Below are 16,520 nucleotides of genomic sequence, written 5' to 3'. Positions count from 1 at the left end.
CTAGGGAAAGAGACTGCTGTCTCTAGTTTTGGGCTCTCCCACCATGAGGTGCTGGCAAGGTGGAAGAAGCCCAGTGAGAGGCCACTAAGCTGTATGGGTTCTGGAGCACATTGCAAGCAAAAAGAAGCTGAGACCACTAAGTTTCATCAGCCTGGAGAAGACTAAGGGACATCTCATGGCTGTCTTCAACTGTCTGATGAGGAGAGTATGGAGAGAGCAGAGCCAGACTCTTCTTGGAAGTGCACAGTGATAGGACAAAAGGCAAAAGTCCCAAGTTTTAGCAAAATAATTTTTTTTTTTTTTTTTGGTCACTATGAACATACAGAAACATTGAAACAGGTTGTACAGGGAGGTAGTAGACTCTCCATCACTCCAGGTATTCAGAATTCCGCTAGATGAGATCCTGTGGAAACACATCTCACTACAGTACCTAGCCCTGTTTTTGAACATGATTTGGGCCAACATAACCTTTAGATGTCCTTTCCAACTTGTGTGACTGTGGTCTTCCAATTTTCTTCAGTAATCAGCAGGTGTAAGAATTAAGACATTGATAACTGTCTTGGAAGTGTTTTCAGCACACCTTATCTACTAAAGCAGCTCTGGAGAAGAAAGTCAGCCTTTCTCAAAAAGGTCAGAAATCTGACCCGAATGACCTGGCAGCCTGTGTCCACAATGAAAGCTATAAACACTCAACACCAGGAATTTTTTAACTGCCTACTGCAAATTATTGTGCCTAAAGTGTGGGTTCTCAAGTTTGAAACCTTGCATGTTATATAGATTGTTTTCTTACAGTTTAATACAATAGATTTACCTGATGTGAAGGGAAAAATGAGAAACAAACCCCAAACATGGATCTGTCTGTAGCTGCACAGTAAAATATAATGGAATAGCAGAAATCCTAGATATACAGAATTACTTGAAATTATATGAAAGCAATATCAGATGATGCTACCTCTGTCTTCTGTACATGATCTCCTTTATTCTGCTGAAGCTTGAGGAGGGTAGATTTAGACTGGAGATTAGGACGAAATTCTTGTCAGTGTGAGTGGTGAGACACTGAAACAGGTTGCCCAGGGAGGTTGCTAATGCTCCCTCCCTGGAGGTGCTGAAAGCTGGGCTTGATGTGGCCTTGAGTGACCTGGTCTAGGAGAAAGTGTCCCTGCCCATGGCAGGGGGTAGCAACTAGATGATCTTTAAGGCCCCTTCCAACCCAAACCATTCTGTGAATCTATGAATCATGGTATCATAAGAAATTCACCTGCCAGCCATTTTTAGAGAGGTTTCTCTATAACTTTCTGAGGATGCCTTTTGATTCCTGCTCATAATTCATATAAGCAGTTTGGGCATTAATTTGTGTCATGGGGGAAGTATTGTCATTTGGGTAGCACCAAAATAGGAGCAAAATATTTTGTATATAAACAATAAAATGCAAGATATCTGAATTCACTTCTTTAGACTCTACTTTGTGCAGACAAATTGGTTTTCTACATAATAAAGGATAGGTGGATTTTGTCTGTAAGGAGGTATTAATTTTCACTTGATCTGCCTTAATCCTGAGGACATGGGTTCAGATCCCAGAGGCACTGAAAATACTAGTTTGATACTTCCATCAGCCTTCAAATGCTCTGTGGTTGAAGGCTCTCAGCAGCTGCTATCTACTCTAATAAATGCCAGTGATCAAAAAGACTAGACTAGATGAAGACTGGTTTTGAAGAACAAATAAAACTATTTTCTTTCCAAGTTAGGCTAGGAGAAAAAATCCTTTGATGATTTCTTTATTGATAGAAAGTACCAACAAGGTTGTTCTTGGATAAAGCAATCTTTCTTTTCCACAAATATTGCTTAGCGTTTGAGGGTCACAGTTCACAGCAAAATATGCTGCCTCTGTTTGCCCAGCTGCCACACCTTCTCTGCCTTGTCTCCTCCTGTATGTGAAAAAAAGAGTCTGAAAGCAAGGTAAAAGGAATAACAGATTTAGTGCTGCTCTGCTTGTAGACCACAATTAATGCAAATGGTTTAACAAGATTAAGACTTTTTCCTTCCACGTATATATCACACCCAACAGGAATGAGGACATAGTCTCTGTGTGAAGTTTTGGCTAGATAGCAACATGCAGCAGTGATGCAGAATACAGGAATAAGTCTTGGAAGATTGTGGTGTTTTTTTATTAGGATTTGTGTTTGTTATAAATATATATATATATGCACTGTTAAGTTAGAGTCACAACAGCTGAAAACTGCCTCTGGAATAACCAAGGCGTTTTTCATAGAAAGAGCCCTCAGAAACAGAATATCAAAACCAAAGGAAGCTCTTAGGGAGGAAAAAGGGCATGGAAAAGCTGTTTCTTCGAGCTTTCATTCCAAGTTCAATTTTATGGATGTTACACAGGAATTAAAGTAAGGTTGATGTTACAGAACTTCGTGTTACACAGCCTTATGGCACACAACTTTTACAAAATACCCTTATTCATATCTATGTTTCCATGCACTGCAAACAGATACATTTAAATTTCAAAGGGGTCCACTGTAGGACAGTATTCAGTTTTCTAATGAAAGTTAGAATGAAAACAAACAAAAAATCGAGTAAGTTTCAGTGTTTTTTACAAATTTTTCTTCAACATGAAGATTTTATCCAGCTCAGAGGTTTCAAAGCCCATGGAAGTGGGGGTGCATTAACAGGGAAGCACTTAAACGTGTCAGGACAGGCCTGGCTGCTCCCTTGGCAATGATGAAAAGGGTGAATGTTTGCTGCTGTCCCTTCTTCACTGCCCCTGCCACTAATTACTACTTTGTATTATTTATAGAGACAGAGCTGCTTTGCAGATTTGGTTTTGCCTTTTCTCTTTAGCTACTACCCTATGCCACTGCACCCAAATTTTCTGTTGAGGTTTGTCTGGTGGAAGCAGAATTTCAGATTTTTGTGTACTAAGCCATCTTATGACAACTGGCAGCAACTGAAATGAGACATGTCAAGCAACTACTACAAAAAGAAATCAATAATTTATAAGTTTGGGTGAAGGTTAAAGAAAGAGACTTTTTCTATCATTGTCCTGTCTCATACAGTTCATTAATATTTTCATATCTGGGGACATTTAATTTTTCTAATAGAGAATTTTGCATCAAAAGCAAAATACTCTTTCAGCAGAGAGTGGTAATGCTTGTGTTAATCAGTGGGAGTGGAGGTGGATGGCAAGCAGTAATTCATTATAGTCTCTCCTGCAGTCAATTAAATATGTCTCATACTTAACTGATTAAAGCTGCTTCTTTTCCATTATGATAATAAGATTCTTCAGAAACAGACTGAGAGTAGGATCCTTTCTCCCAGTATCTCAAATTTTTAGAAGTGAAAAATAAAAAGCCAAATGCCAGCCTTACCAGTTCGAGTTTGATTATGTAGAGTCAAAATCCAATGCAGACTGTTCAGAATACAAAACAAAATTAAATAGTAAAACCAAACCAACCAACCAAATAAACAAACAAAAAACCCAAACCCCAAACTGCTCAGCTACAGAGTGTCTTTAATGAAAGCAATTTCAATGCTTCCTAAGAAACATGAGATACTTAGAGATGTTTATAGGCTTTTTAATACTGATAGTATACATGTGGCCATTTGTGCTCATACTGCCTCTGTTCACAGGGGTGTTGGTAAAATGAAATTTATTAGTGGCTCTGAGACCTGCAAATACCTGAGTTTTGAGGAGCCTATAAGTACTGGGGAGATAACTGTATTCTCTACAAATGCAAATTCATATTTCTATAGCTGCAAAGGGTTTTTTTCCTACTCTGACCTTGACTCCTCATGAGTCTTAAACAATGCAACACATTTGAGACTTTTTCACACAGTACAAAACTATGGATCTGAAAGCTGATGATCCACTGTGTAGACACAAGTAGTATAGATGAAGATCCTCTATGAAACCATAGATTGTATCATGCAGCAAAGAAGGTATTTGTGCTTTCTACACCCTTCCCCCCATGCCCAGTTTGGCTGCCTTTCAAGTGGTATAATTATAGAAGGATTTTATAGAGCTGATCTCTTTAATGTCCTTCTCGTTCCATAAAATCTATTGTTACTTATTCCTAAGCTCTTTAAGAGACTGGGTAGTATTTTGCCAGACTAAAATGTGCTTTGCCTTGACAATCTTTAACTGTTACTGTCTCTTCCAGTTTGACTCACATTTGCTCCCTTCTGTGTCTAGCCGCCCTGTCCAAGTTTAAAAGTAAAATAAAGTAGAAGAGATGTTTGGGCCTCTGAACATGTTGCTGAAAGGCTCCTTTTTCCACACGTGTTGAGAGTATTTCTTACAGAATGGCATAAATTATGGATATTGCATTCACAGAACAGTGAATGGTATTGTCAGATTGTTTAGGAAAAATTAATGGGGTTGTAAAGAAATACTATTTACTTTATTAGAGTAAAATTTGACAGCTGGAAAAACAAGGGCAGTAGGCTGCCTTCCATTTTCCATTGATTTTTAGTCCCCAACATTCAGAAGACTTCCTTTTCTGCAAAACCGCATTCCCATTGCCTACACAGGAAGCACACAATGCTCTTTTGCTTCAAGCCAGAGGCAGATTAAACTTCATTATGAGAGTAAAGCTTAAGGAAAGCTCAAACTGTAGCATACCATAATTTACCAAATAAAGAATTAGGGTTTGTTTTACTAAAGCAAACAATAAAGACTAGGCCAAGATTCCCATACTTCTTTGTGCCTTTATCCACTGGGTAGGAATACAGTCACTTTTCACAGTCTGGTTTACATACCATATGAGTGGTAGACACATACCATGGCTTTTTTAATGCACTTAAGCATCCAGTGGAAGCTCACATATCTCTCATTAAATGCATAAAAATATGCCTATAAAGTATTTACCTTAGAGCAAGAAACAAGAATGGGAGCAAAAATATGTGTTCAAAGTATTCTTAGGTAAATGCATTAGTAGCTCAGCTTAAAAAGCAACAAGAATGAGTGCATTTTACATCTGGATAAATTGAATTAGCGTTCTCTAGCAACATTGAATTCTCACCTAAGCATCCTCAGTTAGACTCTTTCCTTGGCTTTGCTAGCTCTAGGATAAAGGATGGATCATTGCAGTTGAATGGTAGATACCTGTGGTAAATGATGGACTGATTAGAGAACTTAAATTGTTTTCACTCCACTAGCAAACTGTATAATAGCTGACACACAGTTGCAGTCTTGTACAAAGGTCCTTTATTAATATATTAATACATATTGGTATATATATATTGGTAGTATGTATATTAATATATATTGCTAGAGCTTCAGCAGACAATTTACCAGGTAATAATGCTGTATGTCATATGCTGAAATGCACAACACACTAGGTAGTGACTGCACACAAACAATATTTTACAAGGTGAAGGTTAATATAGCAAAGGAATAATGTGCTGAAATGACTGGTAAAAATTTAGTGATTGTCTTCTGGAGTGGAATTCAAAGCTTGTGTTAGGTGTCTGTGCTTGGTCTTGAGCCCATAAGAGCATTAGGCCCCTCAAATGCAGAGCTGAAGAAACTGTATCAAACAAAAAAAATCCACTGTCAAAGCCATCATGCTTCTTTAAACAATACCTGGAAGTAGCTAAGGGAGAATCTTTGAGGACAGGAGTAGGACACAAATCTTTGTATTTAGTTGCCTTATTTTGGTCCATCACCCTGAAGTGCACACAAAAAGTAAGTCACTGCCTGGAGAGAAATATTTGAATAGCTTATATTCAAAGAACTGGGCAGAGATTACTTTTTTTTTTCAGTGTTATGTGTAATAAAGAGAGAAAAAGAAATGTTTTAGTTCCCATCTTTATTTGGAAGCAAAGAGGCAGCAGTTCCAATTACAACCCATATTTCTTAAATATCTTTTGTAAATAGAAGACTATCTTAAGAGTAAGGTAATCAAAGAAGTGAACTTTTCACTTCTTTCTTTAAGCTTGGCCACTAAGTGCAAGCAATTATGCAGAATGAACTGGACTGAAAAGCATAAAAGACAATACACAGATCTAATCTGGTGTCCTAGCTGCAGTTTCTTGTTCTCATAATTCCAACTTTATTTTGTAGTAACTGGTAGCTCATGGAGAGAGATTGTCCCTTAGAAGCAGCCATTGGAATAGTGGAAGACCACAGCTGTGCCAGCCACTGTTCCATTCTTCACATCCACCAAATGATAGCTGTAGCCTTCTGAAGTGCAATATTAGCCTCCTGCACCCAAAGTGTTCTCTTTGACTATTTTCTGCTCAGATTACTCCTCATTTATTTGTTGCTGTGTTCTATCTCTAAGGTTGGGTCTTGGGAAACATCTTATTTTGGAAGGTTGCTAACACTTTGACCCGGGTTTAGGCTGGTTCATAAATGCCAAAACTGAATTAAATTTGTGTATATTACTAGAAAATATTTCTGTGCTCGGAGGTTATGAGTTCTTGGTGTTAAGAGTGAACAAATCTGTCATTTCTAAATGCTAGTGATCCCCAAATGCTGGATATAGGCATACAGAGATGCCTGTGTTCTGGAATGGATTTAAGCCCTGATGACTATCTCCATTAAAAATTTGATACGGTTAATTAAATTGTTGTTTGGTGCTTTGCAAAAACAATTTACTTTATGACTTGAAGGGAATTACAGCAGTGATAGCAACTATAAAATGATGGAGACTATGAAGTTAGTTTTATAAATCATTAGAAGTGAAAGAGGGGGAAAAGAATCAGGGTGACAAGAGTGCATTCTTCGCTATAAGGTATGCTTTGTGTAGTCAATGCATCTATTAGAACAATCCTGAGGATACTCATTTAAGAACTGGGAAATGAAGCACAGTGAATACTTACAAACTAAGTCCAAAGTGTATAATTAATCAAAATTGCTCTGTGTTGCAATTACAATTTGTGCTGACAGTGAAAAACACTACTTGAAACCACACATTTAGTCTGACTCCCTCTTTTCTCCTCATCATTCAAGTAGCCTTCTCAGCTATGTATGTGGGGGCAGCTGCATTTACCTCTAATGAAATTATGCCAGCAGAGAATTTGGCTCTGTTTCATTAACTTTGCTTTTTACACGGGGCTTTTATGTCTTGTTCCCTCAAGCAACAGGATAGATACCTAGTCAAGATAATTTTTGCTTCAGGTAAGAAAGGTACTTAAATAGCTCTTTTATCATAATAAGTGCACACACTTTTCTATCACTTTGTCTTCTCGTGCTCAAATATACATGCAAGGACTAAATGTCATTGTGCATCCTCTGTCTCTAAGAAATAGACCAAATCAATAATTAAATCCAGTCCCAATGAAAAGGCATGTCTTAGAAATGTAGAAATCTTGGAAATCATAAATATTAGAAGTCTAATCCACCGCATTTTTGTGAACAAGTGTTTGCTACAGCACATTTTTGTAGTGTTTTCTCTTATTCGGTAATGAATGTCCTAAGCATGGAAATATTTTTTCTGAGTCGTTACTTGAGGAAGAATTATTTTCTAACTCTGAGCCTTTGTTTTCTATTTTGTAATTCTTTGTAAGAGTGAATTATACTTTTGTGCACTATCTTAGTCCTATCCCATCTGAGCACAGAGCACTCACACAGAACTGTTACGTGGCTTTACAATCATTTCTTGGCCTCACTGGAAGTGCTTTGATTTGTTTCTTTGTTCATGTTTTCTTGATCTTCCTTCATAATTTCGTCTCTTCAGTTTCTTGAATACTAACAGCGTTCCAAACTCTTGCCAGTTTTTTTCCATATTATTCATACTGCGGATCTTAGCAAGAGAGTTCATTATTCCATGGATAATCTCAAAGTGGTAAAGGGCAGTTCTGTATGGGATCCCTCCAGGTAGGGTTCAAAGTAATGCTAAGCATAATTCAATACATTTTAAATTTATTTCTTGCAGGTGCATATGCTTCGGTTGTTCTTATGGTAATTTAATGTGTGCAAATCCAAGCTAACTCTCCTGAAGCTGGTGAATATGCATCATCTTCCTAATTATGTTTAAGATATTAGATTTGAAATAATAAAAATCCAGTGAGCCAAGTCCATAGGCACACTAACCTGTCATCATTGACACTGTAATAGTGGAGTAATGGAGCCAAGACTTTCGACAGCTCTATTTACATGCTTATGTGCCCACTGTTTCCTGAAGCTTATCATTTTGCCATTGACTCACCAGCTGTACAAATGCTTAGGGCTGCACTCTCAGCTCTTTAATGTATTCAGGCACATGTCTATTCTTGCACTCTAAAGACCACCTCTGCAGTAAGACAGAAGTGTAAATTAGAGGTTAGGTTGATCTAGAGGTTTTCAGACTAATTCATCCTAGATTTTGCCATTCAGTTTGGCTGGAGATGGAAATCCTAGGTTTTACCTACAAAGGGAAATGACACCTGAAGTCATGCACCTGAAAGTCACTCAAGGAATTTCCTTGTAGACGTCTGAGACAGGATTACTTTGGCAGATGTAATGAGGGAAACCCATACTAAGTTGGGTTGCTTGTAAGAGCAGGCAGCAGTGGAGTGTTAGGCAACTTTCATCTCAGGTATGTCTCCCTGCTTCTCCCCACAGCACTTAGAGACTCTGCTTTTAGTGTCAAAGGCAGTCTCCTGTGGCTGGTGTCTGCAGACAAGAAACAGAGAGATCCAGATCCAGTGGATTTTGTGATGTAGGAACCAATTACATGTTTCTCATTCCATGGCTGATCAGTATTGTAGCCAGAGGTGGAATATTGCAGTGAAACCAGATTACATCAGATTTGTTCATAACAGCAACTTGATGCCAACTCTGAACCCTTTTACTGTATATGTCTTGTGTATGGGTACATCCATTCTGCTAAGGGCTTCCTTCAAAAGAAGGGTTTTTTACTTAGCCCTTTAGATTGTGTGGCTGTTTGAGCCTAGGTGCCTTTAAGAGGACCACAAAGAGCAGATCTGCAGAAGATACAGACTGTCTAGCAGGTGTACCAGAAGGTGTAATCTTTGTATTTCTTCCCATAAATCCTGCATCCCCATAAATCTGGCTGCAAAGTTATTTTCTCTCTTCTCTTTCTGCTCCCATGGGAGGCATCTCTCTTATCTTCTGGTATTTTTACTGTGTAGTTATGGCCTAGGCATGGGGTGTATAGTATGGCTTTGATGGACCTCAGGAGAGAAACAAAGGGGGGCATTTTAGGCCTGGCCAGCCTGAAACCAGCCTAGCAATGGCGGGGGAAGAAAGAGCCCTGAGGCTTATGGAAAACCCCAGCTAGGGGGAGAAAAGGAGTATTGGGGTTTTGGTCTGATTTGGTGGAAGGTTTTGTGCATCTGCTTTGGCTTAGTGACTTGTGTGTTAAGCCTAGACTGTGTATCTTATATGCTTTGCTATGCTCACCACTATGTAACTGCAGCATTGTAGTTTGTGAATAGCCCTTCCATTTAAACTTTTCATCGCTACCCATTCCAGTTGTGTGAGCATTATTTTTGTGCCCCTTTTAGAGCAATAGAGCAGTCTTTCCACTTGTTAAACCACACCTGACTTGTACTCTGAACAGCCTTGTGCTTAATGAACAAGGATATTTAGGTCTAAAGTTTGGTGTGAGCCCCAGGCTTGCTGTAGTATTTTTCACTTAGATAATTGAAACCAGTGCCAGAACTCATTATTACACAACTTAGAAACCCAATGCTTCCTTAGCCTCTCTTACAGCATCAAAGTATATTCCACAGAAAAACAGCCTCTACATTTACTCATCCTTCCTGCGTGACCTGAAAAGATAGTGATGGAAAGTTGAAACTGTAGTTCACAAGTAGAGTCTTTACAGCTGTTGTGCAGTATGCATGAAAATCACGTCCTTATGTCTGTTGTTTACTGTCAAACAAACAAACAAACAAAAAGGTTGCACCATTGAGGAATTTCTTAAGAAAATCATAGAATGCTTTGGGTTGGAAGGGACTTCCAAAGGTCATCTAGTCCAACAACCCTGCAGTCAACAGGGGCATCCTCCAATAGATCAGGTTGCTCAGAGCCTTGTTGAGCCTCACTTTGAGTATCTCCAGGGATGGGGCCTCAACTACCTCCCTGGGCAGCCTGTTGCAGTGGTCCACCACCCTCATAGCGAAAAACTTTTTCCTAACATCCAGTCTAAATCTCCTCTAATTTCAAACCTTTGCCCTTATTCTATCACTACAGGCCTTTGTACACAGCTCCTCTGCAGCCTTCTTGCAGGCCAGCTTCAGGTATTAGGAGGCTGCTTAGGTCTCCATGCTGAACAAGCCCACCTCCTTCAGCCTGTCCTCGTTGCTACAAGGCTTTCTAGACCCTCTGATCATTTTCATGGCCCTCCTCTGGACCCTCTCCATCAGGTCTATGTCCTTCCTGTGTTGAGGGCTCCAGAACTGGATGCAACACTCCAGGTGAGGTCTCGCCAAAGCAGAGTGGCAGAATCACCTCTCTCTATCTGCTGGTCACACTTCTTTTGATGCAGCCCAGAATGCTATTTGCCTTCTGTGTTGCAATCACACACTGTTGGCTCATGTTCAGCAGCCCCAAGTCCTTTTCTGTGGGGCTGCTCTCAATTCCATCATCCCCCAGCCTGTATTGATATCTAGGATTGCCCTGACCTTGGTGCAGGACCTTACATTTTGCCTTATTGAGCCTCATGAGATTTTCCTCAGCCCGCCTCCCCAGTCTATCCAAGACCATCTGGATGGCGCCTATCCCATCTTTCAGTCTTATCCTCACCACTCAGCTTGGTATCATCTGCATACTTGCTCTGGGTACCTCAGTCGTGCTGTTAATTGCATCTGCAGTTCCTTGAGCTGGAGTTAAAAGAGGTAGAGAGAAACAAGTGCTTGGGAAGAGTTAATGGGCTCTTGTTAAAGAATAAAAACCAAGAAGGATTAACCATGATGTTCAGGAGAAGCTTATCTTTTCTCTACTGCCTAATATTTTATTTTTCTAGCAAATGTATCTTTCAAAATAGGATGCAGTTGAATCAAATTAGCAAAATAAATTAGACTTACATCATTGGTTATTTGTTTGTATTCTTTTTTCCATTTTAGGTGTATAAGGTACATAAAGATGGTTTTAACTTGCATAGTCTTTAAAGGATTGTAAAATAAGTTACAAAGTATATGCAAAATAAGAAGAATTACTGGTTTGTTTGTTTGCTTCCTTTATGTTTAAAGTGTGCCATGCAGCAGGAAGCTTTAAAGTGCAGAAGTGTTTAGGTATGCAATAGAAAATGGTGTTTAGTTAATGGTGGTAATTAATTTGAAGCTGCTGTTCTCTAAGTAGTGTAAATTAATATAATTTTGAGCCCATTAGTTTTATCATTTCCTTGAAGGTATGAAAAATTTTGGAAGAAACATTAGAACAAGTACAAAATATGATCCAAAATGCTTATCTTTTCCTTTCAATTGTTAAGATTCATCCTTAGGTTTTAAAGCAGTTTTTTGTTACCTACTTTTTTGTTTGTTTGTTTTTTAAATCCAAAAAGCTGGATGAGAACATAGAGATTCCTGACCTGATTAAAACTGCACTATGTGGGAGAGCCACTGGTAAGCTACAGAAATGGCATCAAGATCTGTAAGGCTTGGAGGACAAGAAGATTCTGATATCACTTTACAATGTAGATTAAACATAAGACCTAGAAATAAGACGGGAGAAATCAATCCTTCTAATATTCAGTTACATTTTCAGTCATTTTCTCTTCTGCTTCTCTCCATTATTACTTTTCAAAATTAAATACAGTTTTGTGTAATAATGCTACAGCAACCGTAACAATCCGTCTTCCCAGGGCTGGTTTGATACCCTGCTTCTCACACATTGTACATAGTGGGGTCTGAACAGGGAATTAGATCTTACTGGGGAGGTGAATGCCTGGGTAAATCTGACTGTCCCTGCCCACTCTCTGTGTCCCCATGAGAGCATCTCAACTTCCACCAGCTGCTGCAACACGGCAGGACTCCCAGCGGTGCCACTGCCCATGCCAGGACTGAGCTCTTTTGACTTCTTGCCCAGATGGCAGAGCTGCCCTGCGAGCTGGCATGGGGTCACAGCCATTCCCTCCGTGTCCATAGCACAGTGCAGAGCAGCCAGTCTGGCTGGAGATGCCATTGCTAGTGGGCAGCTGTGTCTCATGCAGTGTATTTTTGGAACTCTCTGAACTTCAGAGCTGAAGATGCGCCAGAAGCATTTAGGAAAAGTTCAGGAGGCACTTGAGTGCTTGCTTCCTAACATGCTGGTCTGACTGTTAGTAAAATCTAGTTTGACAGTGCTAAACTGAATTTAATTGGCTCAAGCTTACAGCTGCGCATTTGTTTGTTTCAGTTGCCTAATATCTCCTAATAAAGGATTTTAAGATTTTTTTTTCCCCAGGGATTAGAAACTTGTAATATATTAGATTCATAGATTCATAGACTAGTTTAGGTTGGAAGGGACCTTAAAGATCATCTAGTTCCAATACCCTTGTCATGGGCAGGGACATCTTCCACTAGACCAAGTTGCTCAAGGCCTCATCCAACCTGGTCTTGAATACCTCCTGGGAGGGGACATTCATGACCTCCCTGAGCAACCTGTTGCAGTGTCTCACCACCCTCACTGTAAAGAATTTCTTCCTAATCTCCAGTCCAAATCTGCCCTCCTCAAGTTTCAATCCATTTCCTCTCATCCTATCACTACAAGCCCTTGTAAAGAGTCCCTTCCTGGCTTTCTTGTAGCCCCCTTCAGGTACTGGAAGGCTGCTCTAAGGTCTTCCCAGACCCTTGTCCACTCCAGGCTGAAAAAACCTAACTCTCTCAGCCTGTCTCCATAGGGGAAGTTTTCCAGCCCTCTGATCATCTTTGTGGCTCTCCTCTGGTTTGATGCCCTCCTTATGCTGTGGGCCCCAGGAATAATGTGGGCTGAACCAGTTTTAGCACTGCTGGTGAGTGTGCCCTAGTGGCAAGCTCTGCTCAGTAGCAGGGACAAGAGAGGGAAACTGGAAAGGAAGAGGGGGAATGATGGCAAAAGGATGGCAGAAATAGACTCCATTTCAGAATGAGCAGAGCTGCTAGGAAAGTATTGAGCTGAAGAAAGTGGGAAATTATCTATCTATCTATTTATTTATTTATTTATAGAAAAAGAAGTCATGAAAAGCATTGGCTGGTCCCAAAGCGTCTAATTTAGTTAACATCAGTGGGACACTTACTGGCTTTTGAGGAAGGGAAAACTGGATAGCCATTAAATCATATTCAAGACAAACAAAAATTTCCTGTGGCTTTTCTTTCTGTAATGCTCCTAAGTATTTCCCATTTGCTTCTCAGGTGATTTAGCATTCATGTAACAGTGCAGAAATGTAATTGTCTTATGATTTGGTATTACAGGTGTGATTTGAAGTGATTTATGGGGGAAAAGAGTTGTAGGGAACAACATACAACAGTTTTTTACCTCTCCTCCCATGAATTTTGGCATCTCTTAAGGGCTCAATATGTGCTGCTCTTTCATTGTATCTGTTCCTGCACTGCCTCCCACCTTTGTGCCCACTACCCAGTACTGGGTACTGCTTTCACTGCCTTCACTTTTCTGTATCCACTTTTGGAATGGCACAAAAGTACTTTTTTGAGGTTCTCGCAAATCATTGAATCACTAAAGCAATATAATGCAATGTTTTGCTTCTGCAAGTGCTGGACACTTGTAATGAACTCTGTCTCAAGCAGAACTTCTAAAAAAATCTTGGAATATTGATTTGTAATCTTTTCACCCACACATAAGCACATCCAATCTATCTAATTATATTTTATAGCTAGTGTTTTTTCTGGAACAGATAGGTAAAAACATTTAGAGCAGTCTTTGGATAAATAGGGCTTTCAGCATAAAAATTAGTGGGGCCATACTGGATTGCAATTGGTCAAGGCTGCTGCTAGGCTATTTCCTGAAGAAAAGTTGAGTGTGGAAGCAAAGCAGTTCATTGTGAGAATCTTCTGTGCTGAAAATGTACAATGAGGGACAAAAAAGAAACACTTCACTACAGTGGTCATATGTAAACTCCCATTCATTTCAGGGGTCACCTTACAGTAATGATTAACGGTCTTTAGTCATTGCTAAACTAGAATTATTTAATAAATTCGTAATGTTCTTGTCATGTGATCTGCTGAACTGGGACTTTAACCACTACAGACTACAACCTATTCCATAGACATGTACTATACAGGAACAGTCCCTTCACATTTTCTGTTTGATAGCTTTATGTTTTCTTTTTTCTCTGTGTACGGATTTTAAAGTTGCTTTGAACCCTGTAGTCAGCACTGTTTTCACTAGGTAGACAAGACTGCAGTTGTATCCATGGAGCCCATGCATGATTGACAGCTTGAATGCTGAAACCTTTGCCTTTAGGCAATTAGTAAATATTGTTTCCTGAGCATTTACTGAATTCTTTTAAGTTGGTGTTTTGGTTTGGTTTGGTTTTTCTTTATATATTTTGGGTGTCTGCCATGAATAGGACACTACTTACTGTTCAGCACATAGCAAAGTGTGTTCAGGGAAGGAATTGTCTCATCAATCAGAAGTTGAGAGGCTGAAACAGTTTGACACAGCTTTTCTGAATGCCTCAATAGAAATTTATTTGCAATGTTTAACTTTGTCACTTGATATAATTTATTTTACGTGTCCCGCCTAAAAATATTTCAGTAAATCTGACTTGTTGTCATACTAAACATAGACTTTCAGATACACCATATACTGATCTGTTACATGTGAGGAGGCATTTTGGGGGGGGAAAATGGCATCTCATTTGAAAAATAATTTCCATTATTTTATGCCTCTATAGTTATTTTGGGGTAGACACTCTGCAAACCTTTAGTGTGAGCTAAACGACCTTTCGTTATGTTCTAAAATAAAGCCCATTAAGCATTTCACAGAATTCTTGCAGCTTACGTGACTATCTGGGCAGGCTCTGTACAACAGGTGTTTCATTATGATCTCAGTCACCTCCATAACAATGCTCTCTGCTGCTGCCTTTCAAGACTGTTTTCTCTCCAAATCTTACAGTTTTAACTTGATATCACTATCGATTGTAACCCCAGTGCTTATTCATTTCTCTCTGTGTAATAAACACAGTGAAACACCTACTTTAACACTCATTTTGTCTAAAACAAAAAAGGCAGTTGCTAATACTGAATTACTATTATTTTAAGAATTGTAATAATTAAACAAGAAAGATCACAAAGACTCACACCTACTTCTTCCATCTTTTCCCTCTTAGCCATCAACATGTTTTACCCCAGCAGGTCTAACAAACAGCCATATGCTCTCTAGTCTCAAGGGAAGTAGTTCCAGCTTGAAAATCAATATGTCACTAGCAGGCTATGGTAATGGATGCTTACAGGAGCAGGTTTATATAAGCTAATGGTACACTGTGCAACAGCAACTCATTTAGATGAAAGGGTCACCCAGCCTCATTCAAATGTTTGGGGTAGCAAAAGATGAATGTTTATAAAAGCTAATCAAAATGGTAATTTGTTCATTGATGAGCAGGCTGTCCATAGTTGCTATGTTGGAGATGCGACTAAGGAATAAATTCAGTGCACCCTAGTCCATGCTTTTTAATCTGCAAGATGGTCTCATATGTGTAAGAGTAAAGACTGGCATTACCTTATCAGATGGCATAAAAGAATATAGTTTAAGATGGTTCTTCAGTACAAAGGTGGTGAGACTCTGGAACAGGTTGCCCAGGGAGGCTGTGGATGCCTCCTCCGTGGGGGTGTTCAAGGCCAGGTGGATGAAGCCTTGAGCAACTGAGTCTAGTTAAGAGGTGTCCCTATCCATGACAGGGAGGTTGGAATAGATGATTCTGTAAGATCCCTTCCAGCCTAAGCCATTCTATGATTTCCATCAATAACTTTTCAAGATAAGATGCCTCTCTAGACTTTCTTCCATCCAATACAAAATACTTTTGAGAATCTTTCCAGCCCTTTTCTATTGTTTAGGATAAAATAGCATGTCTGAATACTTGAGGTCTGCACATTATATTTTGCTTGAGTTCAGCTCTAGAAATGAGTGAAATTGCATGCAGGAGAGCGGGATGTCATTCTTAATTGTGTCTGTATGATTCTAATGTTCATGGCTTCTGGGGGTTTGTTTAAGAAGGGCTGAAACAGGTAACCAGTGTATATCTTAATCTCCAGTTCAGACATAGTGTTTTTAATTTAAATAACCAGTTTAAAAGAGCTATTTAAACAACCTTTTTCCCTTGTGGAGCCAAACTTGCCTTACTGAGCTTTTAAAATTTAAGTGACCAGTGTGTTGGTGATGTACGTGTTACTCTTTATCTCAAACTCTTCCAGCGGCTTGTTTTCTTTATAGTTAAAACTGGAGTTTCATCGAAAGGACTTGTGGCCTCATGTTTGCAAATTTACAGGGAGCATCAAAGGACATTATAAATACACTGAAAATCTCCTCTAGCAAGAAACAAACCCAACAGGTTATTTGTGCATGATGTGTGTTTATAGCCTACTTCAAAGGGTTTGTTACCTCAGCTCTGAGCCGTGGAATCTCTCTTGCAATGTATGAATAGGTCAAG

At 39.3% G+C, this 16,520-nt stretch overlaps 1 protein-coding gene across 3 annotated transcripts in view; it reads left to right on the top strand.

Annotated features, from left to right (window-relative positions):
- The window catches only part of SEMA3C (semaphorin 3C), a 127,967-nt gene that overhangs the window by 16,877 nt on the left and 94,570 nt on the right, over positions 1-16,520 (top strand). The window lies entirely within an intron of this gene.

The sequence above is a fragment of the Melanerpes formicivorus genome, unplaced genomic scaffold, assembly GCF_026170545.1.
Source record: "Melanerpes formicivorus ecotype bairdi unplaced genomic scaffold, bMelFor1.0.p_v2 SCAF_3, whole genome shotgun sequence".
In the NCBI taxonomy this organism is placed as follows: domain Eukaryota; kingdom Metazoa; phylum Chordata; class Aves; order Piciformes; family Picidae; genus Melanerpes; species Melanerpes formicivorus.
Note: the sequence above shows the minus strand (reverse complement) of the source record. Positions and strands in the feature narration are given on the sequence as shown.